This window comes from Dendrobates tinctorius, unplaced genomic scaffold (genome assembly GCF_039654945.1).
Source record: "Dendrobates tinctorius isolate UK_male_01 unplaced genomic scaffold, ASM3965494v1 ptg000432c, whole genome shotgun sequence".
Lineage (NCBI taxonomy): Eukaryota > Metazoa > Chordata > Amphibia > Anura > Dendrobatidae > Dendrobates > Dendrobates tinctorius.
Window position 1 is genome coordinate 76386 of NW_027362095.1, and position 22172 is coordinate 98557.

Sequence of the window (22172 nt, forward strand, 5' to 3'; positions counted from 1 at the left end):
CCGGTTTCTGTAGTGTAGTGGTTATCACGTTCGCCTAACACGCGAAAGGTCCCCAGTTCGAAACTGGGCAGAAACACGCTGTTACCCTTTGGTATCCAAGCTTTTGACTTTCAGTTCTTGATCTCGATTGCTTGTTGTCACCACAGTAAGCACTTGCATCCGGTTTCTGTAGTGTAGCGGTTATCACGTTCGCCTCACATGCGAAAGGTCCCCAGTTCGAAACTGGGCAGAAACACAGCTTTTTCTCTTGGAAAACGATCTTTTTGACTTTCATTGCTTGTTCTTTATTGTTTGCCATGACCACAGCATTTTTTGTTTGTTTGAATCGGTTGGTTTCTGTAGTGTAGCGGTTTACACGTTCGCTTTACACGAGAAAGGTCCTCAGTTTGAAACTGGGCAGAAACACAGCGTTCCTCTTGCAAACTAGCGCTTTTGACAATGAGTGCTTGATCTTTAATGCTTTCCATGACCACAGTAAACTCTCTTGTCTGGTTACTGTAGTGTAGTGGTTGTCCTGTTTGCTATACTCCTGAAAGTTCCCTGTTTTGATCCCGGTCAGAAACATGTGGCTTTTCTTTATTTTGATCACAAACGTATATTGTTGGCTTAATTAGCCTTAGTTAGCATATTCTATTGCTGGTTTAATGAGCATTACTTTTACCAATGTGATTATTTCTACCCGTTTTTGCTTTTGGCAAGCATGTGTGTTTTTGACAGCGTCTAAGTGTTCCTAATTCAAGTAACACCTGATAGTATCAAGGTGCGAAAGTAGGTATCTAGGTGCTTTTTCTTTTTGGCTTTTGGACAAAGGCATGAGAATGTTTTGTGGAGCATGGTTTTGTTTCCCTGTTTGTTCTTTTTCTCCAATAGCCTGACAAATGAAAGGTTCCTGTGTTGCAAAATGCACTTTGTCCTGTCTTCAGACATAGAGGAAGACCTCTTGACTTTGGCTGGCTGTCTTTCTTTTTCAAGTTCATTTCAGCATGTTTAAACATCTTTAGCTTTGCATGGAGTTTCTGAAGTGTAGTGGTTGTCACGGTCACCTCACACGCGAACGGTCCCCAGTTCGAAACTGGATAGAAGCATGACATTAGTCGTTAATATTAAAGCTTTTGACGTTGAGTCTTTGTTCTCGATGGCTCGTCATGACCACAGTAACCTTCCACAGCCAGTTTCTGTAGTGTAGTGGTTAACACGTTCGCCTCACACACCAAAGGTCCCCAGTTCAAAACTGGGCAGGAACACACTGTTACCCTTTGGTATCCAAGATTTTGACTTTCAGTTCTTGATCTCGATTGCTTGTTGTCACCACAGTAAGCGTTGGCATCCGGTTTCTGTAGTGTAGCGGTTATCACGTTTCAATCACACGCGTAAGGTCCCCAGTTCGAAACTGGGCAGAAACACTGTTTTTTCTCTTGGAAAACGATCTTTTTGACTTTCAGTGCTTGTTCTTTATTGCTTGCCATGACCACAGCATTTTTTGTTTGTTTGAATCGGTTGGTTTCTGTAGTGTAGCGGTTATCACGTTTGCTTTACACGCGAATGGTCCTCAGTTCGAAACTGGGCAGAAACACAGCGTTCCTCTTGCAAACTAGTGCTTTTGACAATGAGTGCTTGATCTTTAATGCTTGCCATGACCACAGTAAATGCTCTTGTCTGGTTACTGTAGTGTAGTGATTGTCCAGTTTGCCATCCTCCTGAAAGTTCCCTGTTTTGATCCCAGGCAGAAACATGTGGCTTTTCTTTATTTTGATCACAAACGTATATTGTTGGCTTAATTAGCCTTAGTTAGCATATTCTATTGCTGGTTTAATGAGCATTACTTTTACCAATGTGATTATTTCTACCCGTTTTTGCTTTTGGCAAGCATGTGTGTTTTTGACAGTGTCTAAGTGTTCCTAATTCAAGTAACACCTGATAGGATCAAGGTGCGAAAGCAGGCATCTAGGTGCTTTTTCTTTTTGGCTTTTGGACAAAGGCATGAGAATGTTTTGTGGAGCATGGTTTTGTTTCCCTGTTTGTTCTTTTTCTCCAATAGCCTGACAAATGAAAGGTTTCTGTGTTGCAAAATGCACTTTGTCCTGTCTTCAGACATAGAGGAAGACCTCTTGACTTTGGCTGGCTGTTTTTTTCTTTTTCAAGTTCATTTCAGCATGTTTTAACATCTTTATCTTTGCATGGAGTTTCTGAAGTGTAGTGGTTGTCACGTTCACCTCACACGCGAACGGTCCCCAGTTCGAAACTGAATATAAGCATGACATTAGGTGTTGATAATAAAGCATTTGACGTTGAGTCTTTTATCTCGATGGCTCGTCATGACCACAGTAACCTTCCGCAGCCGGTTTCTGTAGTGTAGTGGTTATCATGTTCTCCTAACACGCGAAAGGTCCCCAGTTCGAAACTGGGCAGAAACACGCTGTTACCCTTTGGTATCCAAGCTTTTGACTTTCAGTTCTTGATCTCGATTGCTTGTTGTCACCACAGTTAGCGCTTGCTTCCGGTTTCTGTAGTGTAGCGGTCATCACGTTCGCCTCACACGCGAAAGGTCCCCAGTTCGAAACTGGGCAGAAACACAGCTTTTTCTCTTGGAAAACGATCTTTTTGACTTTCAGTCCTTGTTCTTTATTGCTTGCCATGACCACAGCATTTTTTGTTTGTTTGAATCGGTTGGTTTTGGTAGTGTAGCGGTTATCACGTTTGCTTTACACGAGAAAGGTTCTACGTTCGAAACTGGACAGAAACACAGTGTTCCTCTTGCAAACTAGCGCTTTTGACAATGAGTGCTTGATCTTTAATGCTTGCCATGACCACAGTAAACGCTCTTGTATGGTTACTGTAGTGTAGTGATTGTCCTGTTTGCCATCCTCCTGAAAGTTCCCTGTTTTGATCCCGGACCGAAACATGTGGCTTTTCTTTATTTTGATCACAAACGTATATTGTTGGCTTTATTAGCCTTAGTTAGCATATTCTATTGCTGGTTTAATGAGCATTACTTTTACCAATGTGATTATTTCTACCCGTTTTTGCTTTTGGCAAGCATGTGTGTTTTTGACAGTGTCTAAGTGTACCTAATTCAAGTAACACCTGATAGGATCAAGGTGCGAAAGCAGGCATCTAGGTGCTTTTCCTTTTTGGCTTTTGGACAAAGGCATGAGAATGTTTTGTGGAGCATGGTTTTGTTTCCCTGTTTGTTCTTTTTCTCCAATAGCCTGATAAATGAAAGGTTCCTGTGTTGCAAAATGCACTTTGTCCTGTCTTCAGACATAGAGGAAGACCTCTTGACTTTGGCTGGCTGATTTTTTTCTTTTTCAAGTTCATTTCAGCATGTTTAAACATCTTTAGCTTTGCATGGAGTTTCTGAAGTGTAGTGGTTGTCACGTTCACCTCACACGTGAACGGTCCCCAGTTCGAAACTGGATGGAAGAATGACATTAGGCGTTGAGATTAAAGCTTTTGACGTTGAGTCTTTGTTCTCGATGGCTCGTCATGACCACAGTAACCTTCCGCAGCCGGTTTCTGTAGTGTAGTGGTTATCACGTTCGCCTAACACGTGATAGGTCCCCAGTTCGATACTGGGCAGAAACACGCTGTTACCCTTTGGTATCCAAGCTTTTGACTTTCAGTTCTTGATCTCGATTGCTTGTTGTCACCACAGTAAGCGCTTGCATCCGGTTTCTGTAGTGTAGCCGTTATCACGTTGCACTCACACGTGAAAGGTCCCCAGTTCGAAACTGGGCAGAAACACAGTTTTTTCTCTTGGAAAACGATCTTTTTGACTTTCAGTGCTTGTTCTTTATTGCTTGCCATGACCACAGCATTTTTTGTCTGTTTGAATCGGTTGGTTTCTGTAGTGTAGTAGTTATCACGTTCGCTTTACACGCGAAAGGTCCTCAGTTCGAAACTGGGCAGAAAAACAGCGTTCCTCTTGCAAACTAGCGCTTTTGACAATGAGTGCTTGATCTTTAATGCTTGCCATGACCACAGTAAACGCTCTTGTATGGTTACTGTAGTGTAGTGATTGTCCTGTTTGCCATCCTCCTGAAAGTTCCCTGTTTTGATCCCGGGCCGAAACATGTGGCTTTTCTTTATTTTGATCACAAACGTATATTGTTGGCTTTATTAGCCTTAGTTAGCATATTCTATTGCTGGTTTAATGAGCATTACTTTTACCAATGTGATTATTTCTACCCGTTTTTGCTTTTGGCAAGCATGTGTGTTTTTGACAGTGTCTAAGTGTACCTAATTCAAGTAACACCTGATAGGATCAAGGTGCGAAAGCAGGCATCTAGGTGCTTTTTCTTTTTGGCTTTTGGACAAAGGCATGAGAATGTTTTGTGGAGCATGGTTTTGTTTCCCTGTTTGTTCTTTTTCTCCAATAGCCTGATAAATGAAAGGTTCCTGTGCTGCAAAATGCACTTTGTCCTGTCTTCAGACATAGAGGAAGACCTCTTGACTTTGGCTGGCTGTTTTTTTCTTTTTCAAGTTCATTTCAGCATGTTTAAACATCTTTAGCATTGCATGGAGTTTCTGAAGTGTAGTGGTTGTCACGTTCACCTCACACGCGAACGGTCCCCAGTTCGAAACTGGATGGAAGCATGACATTAGGTGTTGATAATAAAGCTTTTGACGTTGAGTCTTTGATCTCGATGGCTCGTCATGACCACAGTAACCTTCCGCAGCCGGTTTCTGTAGTGTAGTGGTTATCATGTTCGCTTAACACGCGAAAGGTCCCCAGTTCGAAACTGGGCAGAAACACGCTGTTACCCTTTGGTATCCAAGCTTTTGACTTTCAGTTCTTGATCTCGATTGCTTGTTGTCACCACAGTATGCGCTTGCTTCAGGTTTCTGTAGTGTAGCGGTTATCACGTTCGCCTCACACGCGAAAGGTCCCCAGTTCGAAACTGGGCAGAAACCCAGCTTTTTCTCTTGGAAAACGATCTTTTTGACTTTCAGTGCTTGTTCATTATTGCTTGCCATGACCACAGCATTTTTTGTTTGTTTGAATTGGTTGGTTTCTGTAGTGTAGCGGTGATGTTCGCTTTATACGCGAAAGGTCCTCAGTTCGAAACTGGGCAGAAACACAGCGTTCCTCTTGCAAACTAGCGCTTTTGACAATGAGTGCTTGATCTTTAATGCTTGCCATGACCACAGTAAACACTCTTGTCTGGTTACTGTAGTGTAGTGATTGTCCTGTTTGCCATCCTCCTGAAAGTTCCCTGTTTTGATCCCGGGCAGAAACATGTGGCTTTTCTTTATTTTGATCACAAACGTATATTGTTGGCTTAATTAGCCTTAGTTAGCATATTCTATTGCTGGTTTAATGAGCATTACTTTTAGCAATGAGATTATTTCTACCCGTTTTTGCTTTTGGCAAGCATGTGTGTTTTTGACAGTGTCTAAGTGTTCCTAATTCAAGTAACACCTGATAGGATCAAGGTGCGAAAGCAGGCATCTAGGTGCTTTTTCTTTTTGGCTTTTGGACAAAGGCATGAGAATGTTTTGTGGAGCATGGTTTTGTTTCCCTGTTTGTTCTTTTTCTCCAATAGCCTGACAAATGAAAGGTTCCTGTGTTGCAAAATGCACTTTGTCCTGTCTTCAGACATAGAGGAAGACCTCTTGACTTTGGCTGGCTGTTTTTTTCTTTTTCAAGTTCATTTCAGCATGTTTAAACATCTTTAGCTTTGCATTGAGTTTCTGAAGTGTAGTGGTTGTCACGTTCACCTCACACGCGAACGGTCCCCAGTTCGAAACTGGATAGAAGCATGACATTAGGCGTTGATATTAAAGCTTTTGACGTTGAGTCTTTGTTCTCGATGGCTCGTCATGACCACAGTAACCTTCCGCAGCCGGTTTCTGTAGTGTAGTGGTTATCACTAGAGTTGAGCGACTTTTGGTTTTTTAGGGTCGCGTTTCGTTTCGTGAAACCCGACTTTTCCAAAAGTCGGGTCGAGCAAGATCGTCCGATTATAGGGAAAAGTCGGGGTCGTCCTGAAACACAAAACCTAATGTAAGTCAATGGTGAATAAAAGTCGGCAGTGAGAGGAGGACAGGAAACACACCAACAGTGCCCATTTGAATGCCAAAAGCATCAATTCTTCTTACTTAAGCTTGTCAACCTTAATTAACTTCATAATACAAGTTACACACTGAAAAATGGGTGTTATTTGGCTAAAGTTGTGGGGGGGAGGGCTGGCTGCAGGTTTTCATGTGCCCTGGGCGAAAGAGCGCCCCTTTAACACATACCACAACTCATCATGCTCCGATATGGCAGATAAATAGCGGTATAGTACAATGAAAAATACCTCACTTTTTACATCTCATGACGAGGCCCATCTATTTCTCCATACAGAATCATTGGTCCCATAAAATGTTTGAAACAGTATATGATGAGCTCCACATAATGCTACAGTATATGTTGGTCCCCATGGATGAAGCTCCACTGTCTTATAGGCCCAAATAATGCTCCAAACATAATGGGCCCCATTTCTAATGCTCTAGTGTATAATGGGCCCTGTAAATGCTGCTCCAGTGTCTGATGTCCACCTTTGGAATGTTCCAGTGTATGGTGGGCCCCATCTATCATTCTCCAGAGTATAGTGCTCCCCAAAAATTGCTGTCCCAACATTGAAAACAATCAAATAAGTCTCCTCGCTAGGGAATCCCTGTACTTGTCTGGACAGGTGCTGTAGCTTGCTTAACAGCTCGCCAGCCGTTCTCACGCCCAGTATGGATTGCACGTGATTGCACAAAGGTTAGAAAGGGTACCGTATCCCTGGATAACATGTATGGATAGCGTACACATTCAAAATATATGTCTATACAGCATGAGGCAGGCTCAGACGGTGTTAGGCCCAGTATGGATTGCACGTCATTGCACAAAGGTTAGAAAGGGTACCGTATCCCCGGATAACATGTATGGATAGCGTACACATTCAAAATATATGTCTATACAGCATGAGGCAGGCTCAGACGGTGTTAGGCCCAGTATGGATTGCACGTCATTGCACAAAGGTTAGAAAGGGTACCGTATCCCCGGATAACATGTATGGATAGCGTACACATTCAAAATATATGTCTATACAGCATGAGGCAGGCTCAGACGGTGTTAGGCCAGTATGGATTGCACGTCATTGCACAAAGGTTAGAAAGGGTACCGTATCCCTGGATAACATGTATGGATAGCGTACACATTCAAAATATATGTCTATACAGCATGAGGCAGGCTCAGACGGTGTTAGGCCCAGTATGGATTGCACGTCATTGCACAAAGGTTAGAAAGGGTACCGTATCCCTGGATAACATGTATGGATAGCGTACACATTCAAAATATATGTCTATACAGCATGAGGCAGGCTCAGACGGTGTTAGGCCCAGTATGGATTGCACGTCATTGCACAAAGGTTAGAAAGGGTACCGTATCCCCGGATAACATGTATGGATAGCGTACACATTCAAAATATATGTCTATACAGCATGAGGCAGGCTCAGACGGTGTTAGGCCCAGTATGGATTGCACGTCATTGCACAAAGGTTAGAAAGGGTACCGTATCCCCGGATAACATGTATGGATAGCGTACACATTCAAAATATATGTCTATACAGCATGAGGCAGGCTCAGACGGTGTTAGGCCCAGTATGGATTGCACGTCATTGCACAAAGGTTAGAAAGGGTACCGTATCCCCGGATAACATGTATGGATAGCGTACACATTCAAAATATATGTCTATACAGCATGAGGCAGGCTCAGACGGTGTTAGGCCCAGTATGGATTGCACGTCATTGCACAAAGGTTAGAAAGGGTACCGTATCCCCGGATAACATGTATGGATAGCGTACACATTCAAAATATATGTCTATACAGCATGAGGCAGGCTCAGATGGTGTTAGGCCCAGTATGGATTGCACGTCATTGCACAAAGGTTAGAAAGGGTACCGTATCCCTGGATAACATGTATGGATAGCGTACACATTCAAAATATATGTCTCAGGAGGCAGGCTCAGACGGTGTCAGGCACAGTATGGATTTGACGGCCCAGATTACACAGCGGAGGAGCAGGGAGAGGTAAAGATTGCAAATGCTGGGGCCCTGCCCAAGCAAGGGGGGCCCACACTTGGGCGTCGGTACTGGCACTGGGCCCCTCATAGTACAGCGGTGTGTCTGACGGCGGGTGTGCACCACCACCGTCAGAGACACTTGATTGCACTATGAGGGACCCTGTGCCAGTGCCCGCGCCCAAGAGTCGGCCTACCCACCTATCCAGGGCAACGGCACTCGCACGGTGTCGTGCGCTAGGTGGTTACCCCGGCCATGGGGGGGGAGGCAGCACAGTTAGGAAGTTTTAGAAAGTGGCATATGTTGATGTTGGACATTCAGCTGATGCAAAAGGCGAAATAGGTGAAGTACCAGGAAGAGGTGGACCAAAGCAAGCCATTTTTCTGTCACCCTATGTGTCATCAGGGGAAGGTGGGACAAAATCCTTGGAAACCCATGCATGGTTCATTTTAATGAAGGTTAGATCATCCACATTTTGGGTTGAAAGACGGGTCCTTTTTTCTGTCAGGATTGATCCAGCTGCACTGAAGACTCTTTCCGATAGCACACTTGCAGCTGGGCAAGCGAGCTCCTGTAAGGCATATTGGGCCAATTCAGGCCAGGTGTCCAGTTTAGCGGCCCAATAGTCAAAGGGGAATGACCTGTGTGGGAGAACATCGATATGGGAGGAAAAGTAGTTTGTAACCATAGTTGACAACTGCTGTCTCCTGTCACTTTCCATCGATGCAGTATTACCAGTTGTGTGAGCGGTATTTGAAAAATCAGTCCACAACATTGTCATGAAACCCCTGTCTCCAACGCCACTTCTGCTGTGTGCACCACGAACACCTCTGCCAAGCTGCCCCCGGCCCGTACGGCTCGTGTGAGAACCATCACCGCTGCTGTGTGCTGGGAATGCCTCAAGCAACCGATTTACCAGAGTTGCTTGTTTCTTAGCCAATATTAGGTCAAGGTTCTCCTGTGGCATGATGTTTTGTAATTTGCCTTTATAGCGTGGATCCAGGATGCTGGCCAACCAGTAGTCGTCATCGTTCATCATTTTGGCAATGCGGGGGTCCCTTTTTAGGATCCGCAAGGCATAATCTGACATGTGGGCCAATGTTCCCGGTGTCAATGATGCACTGCGAGTGCTGGGTGGAGGAGCACTTTCTGGCAAATCCACATCCCTCCAGTCACGCACAAACCCTGTACCAGACCTTGCCACGCCAACATTTTCACTTGCCCCACGAGATGCATCCTCCTCCCCTAAGTAATCATCCCCATCATCCTCCTCCTCCTCTTCTTCCTCCACCTCGTCCAGGAGAGGTCCCTGAGCAGACAATGGCTGAATGTCATCAAGGATTCCCTCCTCCTCTTCCTCCTCATCAACATTGGCTGCAGACGCCTGCTCCTTAAGGTGCGTCAAAGTTTGCATGAGCAGACGCATAAGTGGGATGCTCATGCTTAGGATGGCGTCGTCTGCGCTTACCAGCCGTGTGCATTCCTCAAAACACTGAAGGACTTTACAAAGGTCTTTCAGCTTCGACCACTGCACGCCTGTCAACTCCATGTCTGCTCTCAAAGTGCCTGGCCGTGTATCCTCCCACAAATGCATTATGGCCTGCCTCTGCTCGCACAGCCGCTCCACCATGTGCAGGGTGGAGTTCCACCTTGTTGCAATGTCGATAATGAGGCGGTGGTTGGGAAGGTGGAGCAATCGCTGCAGCTTCTGCATACGAACGGAGTGTACAGGCGACCGGCGGATGTGCGCGCACAGTCTTCGCACCTTCTGGAGCAGGGCTGTTAACTCCGGATAATTTTTGAGGAAGCACTGCACCACCAGGTTCAAGGTGTGAGCCAAGCAAGGTATGTGGCTGAGTTTTGAAAGGGCTATGGCTGCCACAAAATTACGGCCGTTATCACTAACTACCTTGCCTGCCTCAAGTTGTACACTGCCCAGCCATGACTCAGTTTGTCGCTTCAAGTACTCGGCCAGCACCTCGGCGGTGTGTCTATCGCCCAAACACATCATCTGCAACACAGCCTGCTGACGCTTTCCACTAGCTGCTCGATAGGGGGACACATCGTGTGCAACAGTGGCAGCTGCAGATGGAGTGCTCGTACGACTGCGCTCTGTGGACAAGCTTTCGCTTCTGGAGGAGGAGGAGGAGGAGGGTCGAACGCCTACAGCCAACTGTTTCCTATACCGTGGGCTAGGCAGCACTGTCCCACCACCGCTGTCCCCTGTGGACCCTGCATCCACCACATTAACCCAGTGCGCAGTGATGGACACGTAACGGCCCTGGCCATGCCGACTGGACCATGCATCAGTTGTGAGGTGCACCTTTCCGCTCACTGACTGCTTGAGTGCATGGACAATGCGGTCTTTCACATGATGGTGGAGGGCTGGGATGGCTTTGCGAGAGAAGAAGTGGCGACTGGGTAGGTCATAGCGTGGTACTGCATAGGCCATGAGTTCGCGGAAAGCTGTGCTTTCCACCAACCGAAAGGGCATCATCTCAAACGAGATTAGTTTGGCAATGTGGGCGTTCAAACCCACTGTACGCGGATGAGAGACTGAGTACTTTCTTGACCTACTCATAGTGTCTGGGAGGGTGAGCTGGACTTGAGAGCTGCATATGGTGGAAGTAGCGGTGGACAGGGCGGACTGAGAGAGGGTTGATGATGGTGATGGAGTTGGTGTTCTTTCTGATGGCCTAGAATCAGTCTTTCGTTGATATAACAGTGGGATTCCCTGACTGCTGTGGCCTTGCAACGACACCTCAACATTTGCTGCTGTGCTAACCGGTGGGCTTACAGTGGGGGAAACAATGTAGCGTTGCTGACTACCTTCGTTGTGATCAGTTGCACATGTGGCACTTGAGGTTTGGTGTTGTGTCCATGCTTGCAAGTGCTTGCTGGTTAAATGTCTAAGCATGCAACTGGTATTCAAATTTTTCAGATTTTTCCCTCGGCTAAAGGTCTTTGCGCACTTCTTACAGATAACCTTGGCCTGATCATGAGGATTTTGTTCAAAAAAGTGCCACACTGCACTCTTCCTACTTTGGCAGACATTTTGCGGCCTAGCACGCTGTGATCTTTTGACCCTCTGGACAAGCTGTCCAGCAACTCTTTTGATGTTTGGAACCTGTCTTTGGAGTGCTCCGGGCCTGCCAGATAACAGCTGTTGCGATGTCGATGTCTGCTGTGGATGCTCCTCATCTGAGCTATTGGAAGCAGCACCCTCTTCCCCCAATGGATGCCAATCTGGGTCAACAACTGGGTCATCCATCACCTCCTCTTCTATGTCATGTGCACCTTTCTCTGTGTCACCGTGTATGGTGGTATAGTGTGCGGGAAGGGGCACCTGAGTCTCATCAGGGTCAAAATCTGGCTCTGTACACTGCGAGGACAATGTAGTGCTCTGAGTGAATGTACCAGCAGAATCATCCATCAGCGGCTGTGCATCAGTGCACTCCATGTCAGATTCATCTTGGCCTGGGTAATTCACCATTTGACTTGATAATCCAGGCATGGTATGTGAAAACAGCTCCATGGAGTAATCAGTAGTATGGCCTGCGTCATCCTTCAATCTTGGTTGGGGTGAAGGACACAAGGAAAGGTGTGGTTCATGAACATCAGCCTCCAATGACGACTCAGTGCTTTTACTTTTTACAACTGAAGAAGAGGAGGCGATAGAGCTGGAGGCTGAGTCAGCAATGTAAGACAAAACTTTTTCCTGATGCTCTGCCTTTAAAAGTGGTTTGCCAACTCCTAGAAAACTAAGCGTTCGAGGCCTTATGTAGCCAGACGATGACGCAGGGTCAGCACCTCCTGCATTCGGTCCTATTTTGCTCTTGCCACTACCATCAGATCCACCACCAACACCATCATTACCAGCTGCCAACCCCCGCCCAATTCCACGGCCTCTTCCACCAGCCTTCCTCATTTTTGGTAGAAATGTAGACAAAGTCCAACAAACTATATAGTAATGTAAAACAAGGTACAAGGTGTCTATAGGACAGGGGAGATTTAGAATTTCTGCACACACTTGTGGACAGTGGACACTTTTGGATTGTGTGAGGCCCACTGATATCTGAGCGCTATGTGACACGCTCGATGGCACAGCTGCCTGTGACCAAAGTGACGAGAGGATAATGGAGATTTTGAATCTCTGCGTACACTTTTGGACACTGGACACTGGTGGATTGTGTGAGGCCCACTGATATCTGAGCGCTATGTGACACGCTCGATGGCACAGCTGCCTGTGACCAAAGTGACGAGAGGATAATGGAGATTTAGAATCTCTACGTACACTTTTGGACACTGGACACTTGTAGATTGTGTGAGGCCCACTGATATCTGAGCGCTATGTGACAGGCTCGATGGCACAGCTGCCTGTGACCAAAGTGACGATAGGATAATGGAGATTTTGAATCTCTGCGTACACTTTTGGACACTGGACACTTGTGGATTGTGTGAGGCCCACTGATATCTGAGCGCTATGTAACACGCTCGATGGCACAGCTGCCTGTGACCAAAGTGACGAGAGGATAATGGAGATTTTGAATCTCTGCGTACACTTTTGGACACTGGACACTTGTAGATTGTGTGAGGCCCACTGATATCTGAGCGCTATGTGACACGCTCGATGGCACAGCTGCCTGTGACCAAAGTGATGAGAGGATAATGGAGATTTTGAATCTCTGCGTACACTTTTGGACACTGGACACTTGTGGATTGTGTGAGGCCCACTGATATCTGAGCGCTATGTGACACGCTCGATGGCACAGCTGCCTGTGACCAAAGTGACGAGAGGATAATGGAGATTTTGAATCTCTGCGTACACTTTTGGACACTGGACACTTGTGGATTGTGTGAGGCCCACTGATATCTGAGCGCTATGTGACACGCTCGATGGCACAGCTGCCTGTGACCAAACTGACGAGAGGATAATGGAGATTTTGAATCTCTGCGTACACTTTTGGACACTGGACACTTGTGGATTGTGTGAGGCCCACTGATATCTGAGCGCTATGTGACACGCTCGATGGCACAGCTGCCTGTGACCAAAGTGACGAGAGGATAATGGAGATTTTGAATCTCTGCGTACACTTTTGGACACTGGACACTTGTGGATTGTGTGAGGCCCACTGATATCTGAGCGCTATGTGACACGCTCGATGGCACAGCTGCCTGTGACCAAAGTGACGAGAGGATAAGGGAGATTTTGAATCTCTGCGTACACTTTTGGACACTGGACACTTGTGGATTGTGTGAGGCCCACTGATATCTGAGCGCTATGTGACACGCTCGATGGCACAGCTGCCTGTGACCAAAGTGACGAGAGGATAATGGAGATTTTGAATCTCTGCGTACACTTTTGGACACTGGACACTTGTGGATTGTGTGAGGCCCACTGATATCTGAGCGCTATGTGACATGCTCGATGGCACAGCTGCCTGTGACCAAAGTGAAGAGAGGATAATGGAGATTTTGAATCTCTGCGTACACTTTTGGACACTGGACACTTGTGGATTGTGTGAGGCCCACTGATATCTGAGCGCTATGTGACACGCTCGATGGCACAGCTGCCTGTGACCAAAGTGACGAGAGGATAATGGAGATTTTGAATCTCGGCGTACACTTTTGGACACTGGACACTTGTAGATTGTGTGAGGCCCACTGATATCTGAGCGCTATGTGACACGCTCGATGGCACAGCTGCCTGTGACCAAAGTGACGAGAGGATAATGGAGATTTTGAATCTCTGCGTACACTTTTGGACACTGGACACTTGTAGATTGTGTGAGGCCCACTGATATCTGAGCGCTATGTGACACACTCGATGGCACAGCTGCCTGTGACCAAAGTGACGAGAGGATAATGGAGATTTTGAATCTCTGCGTACACTTTTGGACACTGAACACTTGTGGATTGTGTGAGGCCCACTGATATCTGAGCGCTATGTGACACGCTCGATGGCACAGCTGCCTGTGACCAAAGTGACGAGAGGATAATGGAGATTTTGAATCTCTGCGTACACTTTTGGACACTGGACACTTGTGGATTGTGTGAGGCCCACTGATATCTGAGCGCTATGTGACACGCTCGATGGCACAGCTGCCTGTGACCAAAGTGACGAGAGGATAATGGAGATTTTGAATCTCTGCGTACACTTTTGGACACTGGACACTTGTGGATTGTGTGAGGCCCACTGATATCTGAGCGCTATGTGACACACTCGATGGCACAGCTGCCTGTGACCAAAGTGACGAGAGGATATTGGAGATTTTGAATCTCTACGTACACTTTTGGACACTGGACACTTGTAGATTGTGTGAGGCCCACTGATATCTGAGCGCTATGTGACACGCTCGATGTCACAGCTGCCTGTGACCATAGTGACGAGAGGATAATGGAGATTTTGAATCTCTGCGTACACTTTTGGACACTGGACACTTGTGGATTGTGTGAGGCCCACTGATATCTGAGCGCTATGTGACATGCTCGATGGCACAGCTGCCTGTGACCAAAGTGACAAGAGGATAATGGAGATTTTGAATCTCTGCGTACACTTTTGGACACTGGACACTTGTAGATTGTGTGAGGCCCACTGATATCTGAGCGCTATGTGACACGCTCGATGGCACAGCTGCCTGTGACCAAAGTGACGAGAGGATAATGGAGATTTTGAATCTCTGCGTACACTTTTGGACACTGGACACTTGTGGATTGTGTGAGGCCCACTGATATCTGAGCGCTATGTGAGACGCTCGATGGCACAGCTGCCTGTGACCAAAGTGACGAGAGGATAATGGAGATTTTGAATCTCTGCGTACACTTTTGGACACTGGACACTTGTAGATTGTGTGAGGCCCACTGATATCTGAGCGCTATGTGACAGGCTCGATGGCACAGCTGCCTGTGACCAAAGTGACGAGAGGATAATGGAGATTTTTAATCTCTGCGTACACTTTTGGACACTGGACACTTGTGGATTGTGTGAGGCCCACTGATATCTGAGCGCTATGTGACACGCTCGATGTCACAGCTGCCTGTGACCATAGTGACGAGAGGATAATGGAGATTTTGAATCTCTGCGTACACTTTTGGACACTGGACACTTGTGGATTGTGTGAGGCCCACTGATATCTGAGCGCTATGTGACATGCTCGATGGCACAGCTGCCTGTGACCAAAGTGACAAGAGGATAATGGAGATTTTGAATCTCTGCGTACACTTTTGGACACTGGACACTTGTAGATTGTGTGAGGCCCACTGATATCTGAGCGCTATGTGACACGCTCGATGGCACAGCTGCCTGTGACCAAAGTGACGAGAGGATAATGGAGATTTTGAATCTCTGCGTACACTTTTGGACACTGGACACTTGTAGATTGTGTGAGGCCCACTGATATCTGAGCGCTATGTGACACGCTCGGTGGCACAGCTGCCTGTGACCAAAGTGACGAGAGGATAATGGAGATTTTGAATCTCTGCGTACACTTTTGGACACTGGACACTTGTAGATTGTGTGAGGCCCACTGATATCTGAGCGCTATGTGACACGCTCGATGGCACAGCTGCCTGTGACCAAAGTGACGAGAGGATAATGGAGATTTTGAATCTCTGCGTACACTTTTGGACACTGGACACTTGTGGATTGTGTGAGGCCCACTGATATCTGAGCGCTATGTGACACACTCGATGGCACAGCTGCCTGTGACCAAAGTGACGAGAGGATAATGGAGATTTTGAATCTCTGCGTACACTTTTGGACACTGGACACTTGTGGATTGTGTGAGGCCCACTGATATCTGAGCGCTATGTGACACACTCGATGGCACAGCTGCCTGTGACCAAAGTGACGAGAGGATAATGGAGATTTTGAATCTCTGCGTACACTTTTGGACACTGGACACTTGTGGGTTGTGTGAGGCCCACTGATATCTGAGCGCTATGTGACACGCTCGATGGCACAGCTGCCTGTGACCAAAGTGACGAGAGGATAATGGAGATTTTGAATCTCTGCGTACACTTTTGGACACTGGACACTTGTGGATTGTGTGAGGCCCACTGATATCTGAGCGCTATGTGACACGCTCGATGGCACAGCTGCCTGTGACCAAAGTGACGAGAGGATAATGGAGATTTTGAATCTCTGCGTACACTTTTGGACACTGGACACTTGTAGATTGTGTGAGGCCCACTGATATCTGAGCGCTATGTGACAGGCTCGATGGCACAGCTGCCTGTGACCAAAGTGACGAGAGGATAATGGAGATTTTTAATCTCTGCGTACACTTTTGGACACTGGACACTTGTGGATTGTGTGAGGCCCACTGATATCTGAGCGCTATGTGACACGCTCGATGGCACAGCTGCCTGTGACCAAAGTGACGAGAGGATAATGGAGATTTTGAATCTCTGCGTACACTTTTGAACACTGGACACTTGTGGATTGTGTGAGGCCCACTGATATCTGAGCGCTATGTGACACGCTCGATGGCACAGCTGCCTGTGACCAAAGTGACGAGAGGATAATGGAGATTTTGAATCTCTGCGTACACTTTTGGACACTGGACACTTGTGGATTGTGCGAGGCCCACTGATATCTGAGCGCTATGTGACACGCTCGATGGCACAGCTGCCTGTGACCAAAGTGACGAGAGGATAATGGAGATTTTGAATCTCTGCGTACACTTTTGGACACTGGACACTTGTGGATTGTGTGAGGCCCACTGATATCTGAGCGCTATGTGACACGCTCGATGGCACAGCTGCCTGTGACCAAAGTGACGAGAGAATAATGGAGATTTTGAATCTCTGCGTACACTTTTTTTACACTGGACACTTGTGGATTGTGTGGGGCCCACTGATATCTGAGCGCTATGTGACACGCTCGATGGCACAGCTGCCTGTGATCAAAGTGACGAGAGGATAATTGAGATTTTGAATCTCTGCGTACACTTTTGGACACTGGACACTTGTGGATTGTGTGAGGCCCACTGATATCTGAGCGCTATGTGACACGCTCGATGGCACAGCTGCCTGTGACCAAAATGACGAGAGGATAATGGAGATTTTGAATCTCTGCGTACACTTTTGGACACTGGACACTTGTGGATTGTGTGAGGCCCACTGATATCTGAGCGCTATGTGACACGCTCGATGGCACAGCTGCCTGTGACCAAAGTGACGAGAGGATAATGGAGATTTTGAATCTCTACGTACACTTTTGGACACTGGACACTTGTGGATTGTGTGAGGCCCACTGATATCTGAGCGCTATGTGACACGCTCGATGGCACAGCTGCCTGTGACCAAAGTGACGAGAGGATAATGGAGATTTTGAATCTCTGCGTACACTTTTGGACACTGGACACTTGTGGATTGTGTGAGGCCCACTGATATCTGAGCGCTATGTGACAGGCTCGATGGCACAGCTGCCTGTGACCAAAGTGACGAGAGGATAATGGAGATTTTGAATCTCTGCGCACACTTTTGGACACTGGACACTTGTGGATTGTGTGAGGCCCACTGATATCTGAGCACTATGTGACACGCTCGATGGCACAGCTGCCTGTGACCAAAGTGATGAGAGGATAATGGAGATTTTGAATCTCTGCGTACACTTTTGGACACTGGACACTTGTGGATTGTGTGAGGCCCACTGATATCTGAGCGCTATGTGACACGCTCGATGGCACAGCTGCCTGTGACCAAAGTGACGAGAGGATAATGGAGATTTTGAATCTCTGCGTACACTTTTGGACACTGGACACTTGTGGATTGTGTGAGGCCCACTGATATCTGAGCGCTATGTGACACGCTCGATGGCACAGCTGCCTGTGACCAAAGTGACGAGAGGATAATGGAGATTTTGAATCTCTGCGTACACTTTTGGACACTGGACACTTGTGGATTGTGTGAGGACCACTGATATCTGAGTGCTATGTGACACGCTCGATGGCACAGCTGCCTGTGACCAAAGTGACGAGAGGATAATGGAGATTTTGAATCTCTGCGTACACTTTTGGACACTGGACACTTGTAGATTGTGTGAGGCCCACTTATATCTGAGCGCTATGTGACAGGCTCGATGGCACAGCTGCCTGTGACCAAAGTGACGAGAGGATAATGGAGATTTTTAATCTCTGCGTACACTTTTGGACACTGGACACTTGTGGATTGTGTGAGGCCCACTGATATCTGAGCGCTATGTGACACGCTCGATGGCAAAGCTGCCTGTGACCAAAGTGACGAGAGGATAATGGAGATTTTGAATCTCTGCGTACACTTTTGGACACTGGACACTTGTGGATTGTGTGAGGCCCACTGATATCTGAGCGCTATGTGACATGCTCGATGGCACAGCTGCCTGTGACCAAAGTGACGAGAGGATAATGGAGATTTTGAATCTCTGCGTACACTTTTGGACACTGGACACTTGTAGATTGTGTGAGGCCCACTGATATCTGAGCGCTATGTGACACGCTCGATGGCACAGCTGCCTGTGACCAAAGTGACGAGAGGATAATGGAGAATTTGAATCTCTGCGTACACTTTTGGACACTGGACACTTGTGAATTGTGTGAGGCCCACTGATATCTGAGCGCTATGTGACACGCTCGATGGCACAGCTGCCTGTGACCAAAGTGACGAGAGGATAATGGAGATTTTGAATCTCTGCGTACACTTTTGGACACTGGACACTTGTAGATTGTGTGAGGCCCACTGATATCTGAGCGCTATGTGACACGCTCGATGGCACAGCTGCCTGTGACCAAAGTGACGAGAGGATAATGGAGATTTTGATTCTCTGCGTACACTTTTGGACACTGGACACTTGTAGATTGTGTGAGGCCTACTGATATCTGAGCGCTGTGACACGCTCGATGGCACAGCTGCCTGTGACCAAAGTGACGAGAGGATAATGGAGATTTTGAATCTCTGCGTACACTTTTGGACACTGGACACTTGTGGATTGTGTGCGGCCCACTGATATCTGAGCGCTATGTGACACGCTCGATGGCACAGCTGCCTGTGACCAAAGTGACGAGAGGATAATGGAGATTTTGAATCTCTGCGTACACTTTTGAACACTGGACACTTGTGGATTGTGTGAGGCCCACTGATATCTGAGCGCTTTGTGACACGCTCGATGGCACAGCTGCCTGTGACCAAAGTGACGAGAGGATAATGGAGATTTTGAATCTCTGCGTACACTTTTGGACACTGGACACTTGAGGATTGTGTGAGGCCCACTGATATCTGAGCGCTATGTGACACGCTCGATGGCACAGCTGCCTGTGACCAAAGTGACGAGAGGATAATGGAGATTTTGAATCTCTGCGTACACTTTTGGACACTGGACACTTGTGGATTGTGTGAGGCCCACTGTGCGCATCTACTCCCCCTCCAACCTCCAACTGGCTGTCATCTACCGCCCCCCAGGGCCAGCCACCACCTTCTTTGACCACTTCACCACCTGGTTACTTCATTTCCTTTCCGCGGACATCCCTACTATCATCATGGGCGACTTCAACATCCCCATTGACACCTCCCTCTCAGCTGTCACTAAACTTCTATCTCTCACTTCCTCCTTCGGCCTCACTCAATGGTCTTCTACAGCCACCCACAAAGATGGCCACACACTGGACCTCATCTTCACCCGCCTCTGCTCCCTATCTAACCTCTCTAACTCACCTCTTCCTCTCTCTGACCACAACCTGCTCACATTCTCTTCCCTCTTCACTCCATGCCTACAATCCCCACCCCACAAACTTTCACACCCTCGCAGGAATCTTAAACACCTTGACCTACACTCATTCTCCGAATCCCTCCTCCCTCTTACAGATATAAGTTCCTTACACAATGCGGATGACGCTGCCGCTCTATATAACACCACAATAGCTGTAGCTTTGGAATCCGCTGCCCCACTTACACATACCAAAACTCGCAAAATTAACAGACAGCCCTGGCACACCAGCCTGACCAAAGAGCTGAGGCGAGCTTCCAGGGCTGCTGAGCGCAGATGGAAAAGATCCCACTCCAACGAGCATTTCATCGCATTCAAACAGTCCCTCACTACTTTCAAGACCACACTCGCCACAGCTAAACAAACCTACTTCTCATCTCTCATATCCTCCCTGTCTCACAACCCTAAACAGTTATTCAACACCTTCAATTCTCTCCTCCGCCCCCCAGCACCTCCTCCCTCCCCACTCATCTCAGCTGAAGACTTTGCCTCATTTTTCAAGCAGAAAATTGATAACATCAGGGACAGTTTTGGTCAACAACCCCCAGAGCCCTTCCTCCCGACTTCCCAGCCCTCCACCTTCAAAACCAACTTCTCCACCATTACAGAAGATCGACTCTCCACTCTACTCTCAAGATCACATCTCACCACCTGTGCACTCGACCCGATCCCATCCCACTTCATCCCAAACCTCACCACAGTCTTCATCCCAACCCTAACCCATCTCTTCAACCTATCACTAACAACTGGTGTTTTCCCCTCAAGCTTTAAACATGCCTCCATCACACCTATCCTCAAAAAGCCCTCTCTTGACCCATCCTCTGTATCTAGCTATCGCCCTATATCACTTCTCCCATACGCCTCCAAGCTACTGGAACAACACGTCTACCTTGAACTGTCCTCCCATCTCTCTTCTTGCTCCCTCTTCGACCGCTTACAATCTGGCTTCCGGTCACACCACTCCACTGAAACTGCCCTTACTAAGGTCACCAATGACCTCTTAACTGCCAAGAGCAAGCGACACTACTCCGTCCTCCTCCTCCTGGACCTGTCGGCTGCCTTTGACACAGTGGACCATTCCCTATTATTACAGACCCTCTCATCCCTCGGCATCACAGACTTGGCCCTCTCCTGGATCTCATCATACCTAACAGACCGGACATTCAGCGTCTCCCACTCACACACCACCTCCTCACCTCGCCCCCTATCTGTCGGAGTCCCACAAGGTTCAGTCCTAGGGCCCCTGCTGTTCTCTATTTACACCTTTGGCCTGGGACAGCTCATAGAATCTCATGGCTTTCAGTATCATCTTTATGCTGATGACACACAGATCTACATCTCTGGACCAGATATCACCTCCCTACTAACCAGAATCCCTCAATGTCTGTCCACTATTTCATCCTTCTTCTCCACTAGATATCTGAAACTCAACATGGACAAAACAGAATTCATCATCTTTCCCCCATCTCACGTGACCCCCCCTACGAACCTATCAATTACAGTAAATGACTGCCCACTCTCCCCAGTCCCACAAGCTCGCTGCCTCGGAGTAATCCTTGATGCTGATCTCTCCTTCAAACCACATATCCAAACCCTTTCCACTTCCTGCCGACTTCAACTCAAAAATATTTCACGCATCCGTTCATTCCTCACCCAAGAATCTGCAAAAAACCTTGTCCATGCCCTCATCATCTCTCGCCTTGACTACTGCAACCTCATGCTCTGTGGCCTCCCCTCAAACACTCTCGCACCCCTCCAATCTATTCTAAACTCTGCTGCCCGACTAATCCACCTGTCCCCCCGCTATTCCCCAGCTTCTCCCCTCTGTCAATCCCTTCATTGGCTCCCAATTGCCCAGAGACTCCATTACAAAACCCTAACCATGACATACAAAGCCATCCACAACTTGTCTCCTCCATACATCTGTGACCTCGTCTCCCGGTACTTTCCTGCACGCAACCTCCGATCCTCACAAGATCTCCTTCTCTACTCCCCTCTTATCTCCTCTTCCCACAATCGCATACAAGATTTCTCTCGCGCATCACCCCTACTCTGGAACTCTCTACCACAACATATCAGACTCTCGCCTACCATCGAAACCTTCAAAAAGAGCCTGAAGACCCACCTCTTCCGACAAGTCTATAACCTGCAGTAACCACTGATCGACCAAACCGCTGCACGACCAGCTCTACCCTCGCCTACTGTATTATCACCCATCCCGCTGTAGATTGTGAGCCTTCGCGGGCAGGGTCCTCTCTCCTCCTGTACCAGTTATGACTTGTATTGTTTAAGATTATTGTACTTGTTTTTATGCATACCCCCCTCACATGTAAAGCGCCATGGAATAAATGGCGCTATAACAATAAATAATAATA

General features: G+C 47.4%; 6 non-coding genes across 6 annotated transcripts; all 6 read left to right on the forward strand.

Moving 5' to 3' along the window:
• The first annotated feature begins 3 nt into the window (after window positions 1-3).
• Window positions 4-76, forward strand: TRNAV-AAC (transfer RNA valine (anticodon AAC)). Its single transcript has one exon. It is a non-coding gene; the product is annotated as a tRNA-Val (tRNA).
• An 86-nt stretch (window positions 77-162) lies between these two features.
• Window positions 163-235, forward strand: TRNAV-CAC (transfer RNA valine (anticodon CAC)). The gene has a single exon. It is a non-coding gene; the product is annotated as a tRNA-Val (tRNA).
• Window positions 236-1500: 1265 nt separating this feature from the next.
• On the forward strand, window positions 1501-1573 carry TRNAV-UAC (transfer RNA valine (anticodon UAC)). The gene has a single exon. It is a non-coding gene; the product is annotated as a tRNA-Val (tRNA).
• Window positions 1574-2500: 927 nt separating this feature from the next.
• TRNAV-CAC (transfer RNA valine (anticodon CAC)) lies at window positions 2501-2573 on the forward strand. Its single transcript has one exon. It is a non-coding gene; the product is annotated as a tRNA-Val (tRNA).
• Window positions 2574-4682: 2109 nt separating this feature from the next.
• On the forward strand, window positions 4683-4755 carry TRNAV-AAC (transfer RNA valine (anticodon AAC)). Its single transcript has one exon. It is a non-coding gene; the product is annotated as a tRNA-Val (tRNA).
• Window positions 4756-4841: 86 nt separating this feature from the next.
• Window positions 4842-4914, forward strand: TRNAV-CAC (transfer RNA valine (anticodon CAC)). The gene has a single exon. It is a non-coding gene; the product is annotated as a tRNA-Val (tRNA).
• Window positions 4915-22172: the final 17258 nt, after the last annotated feature.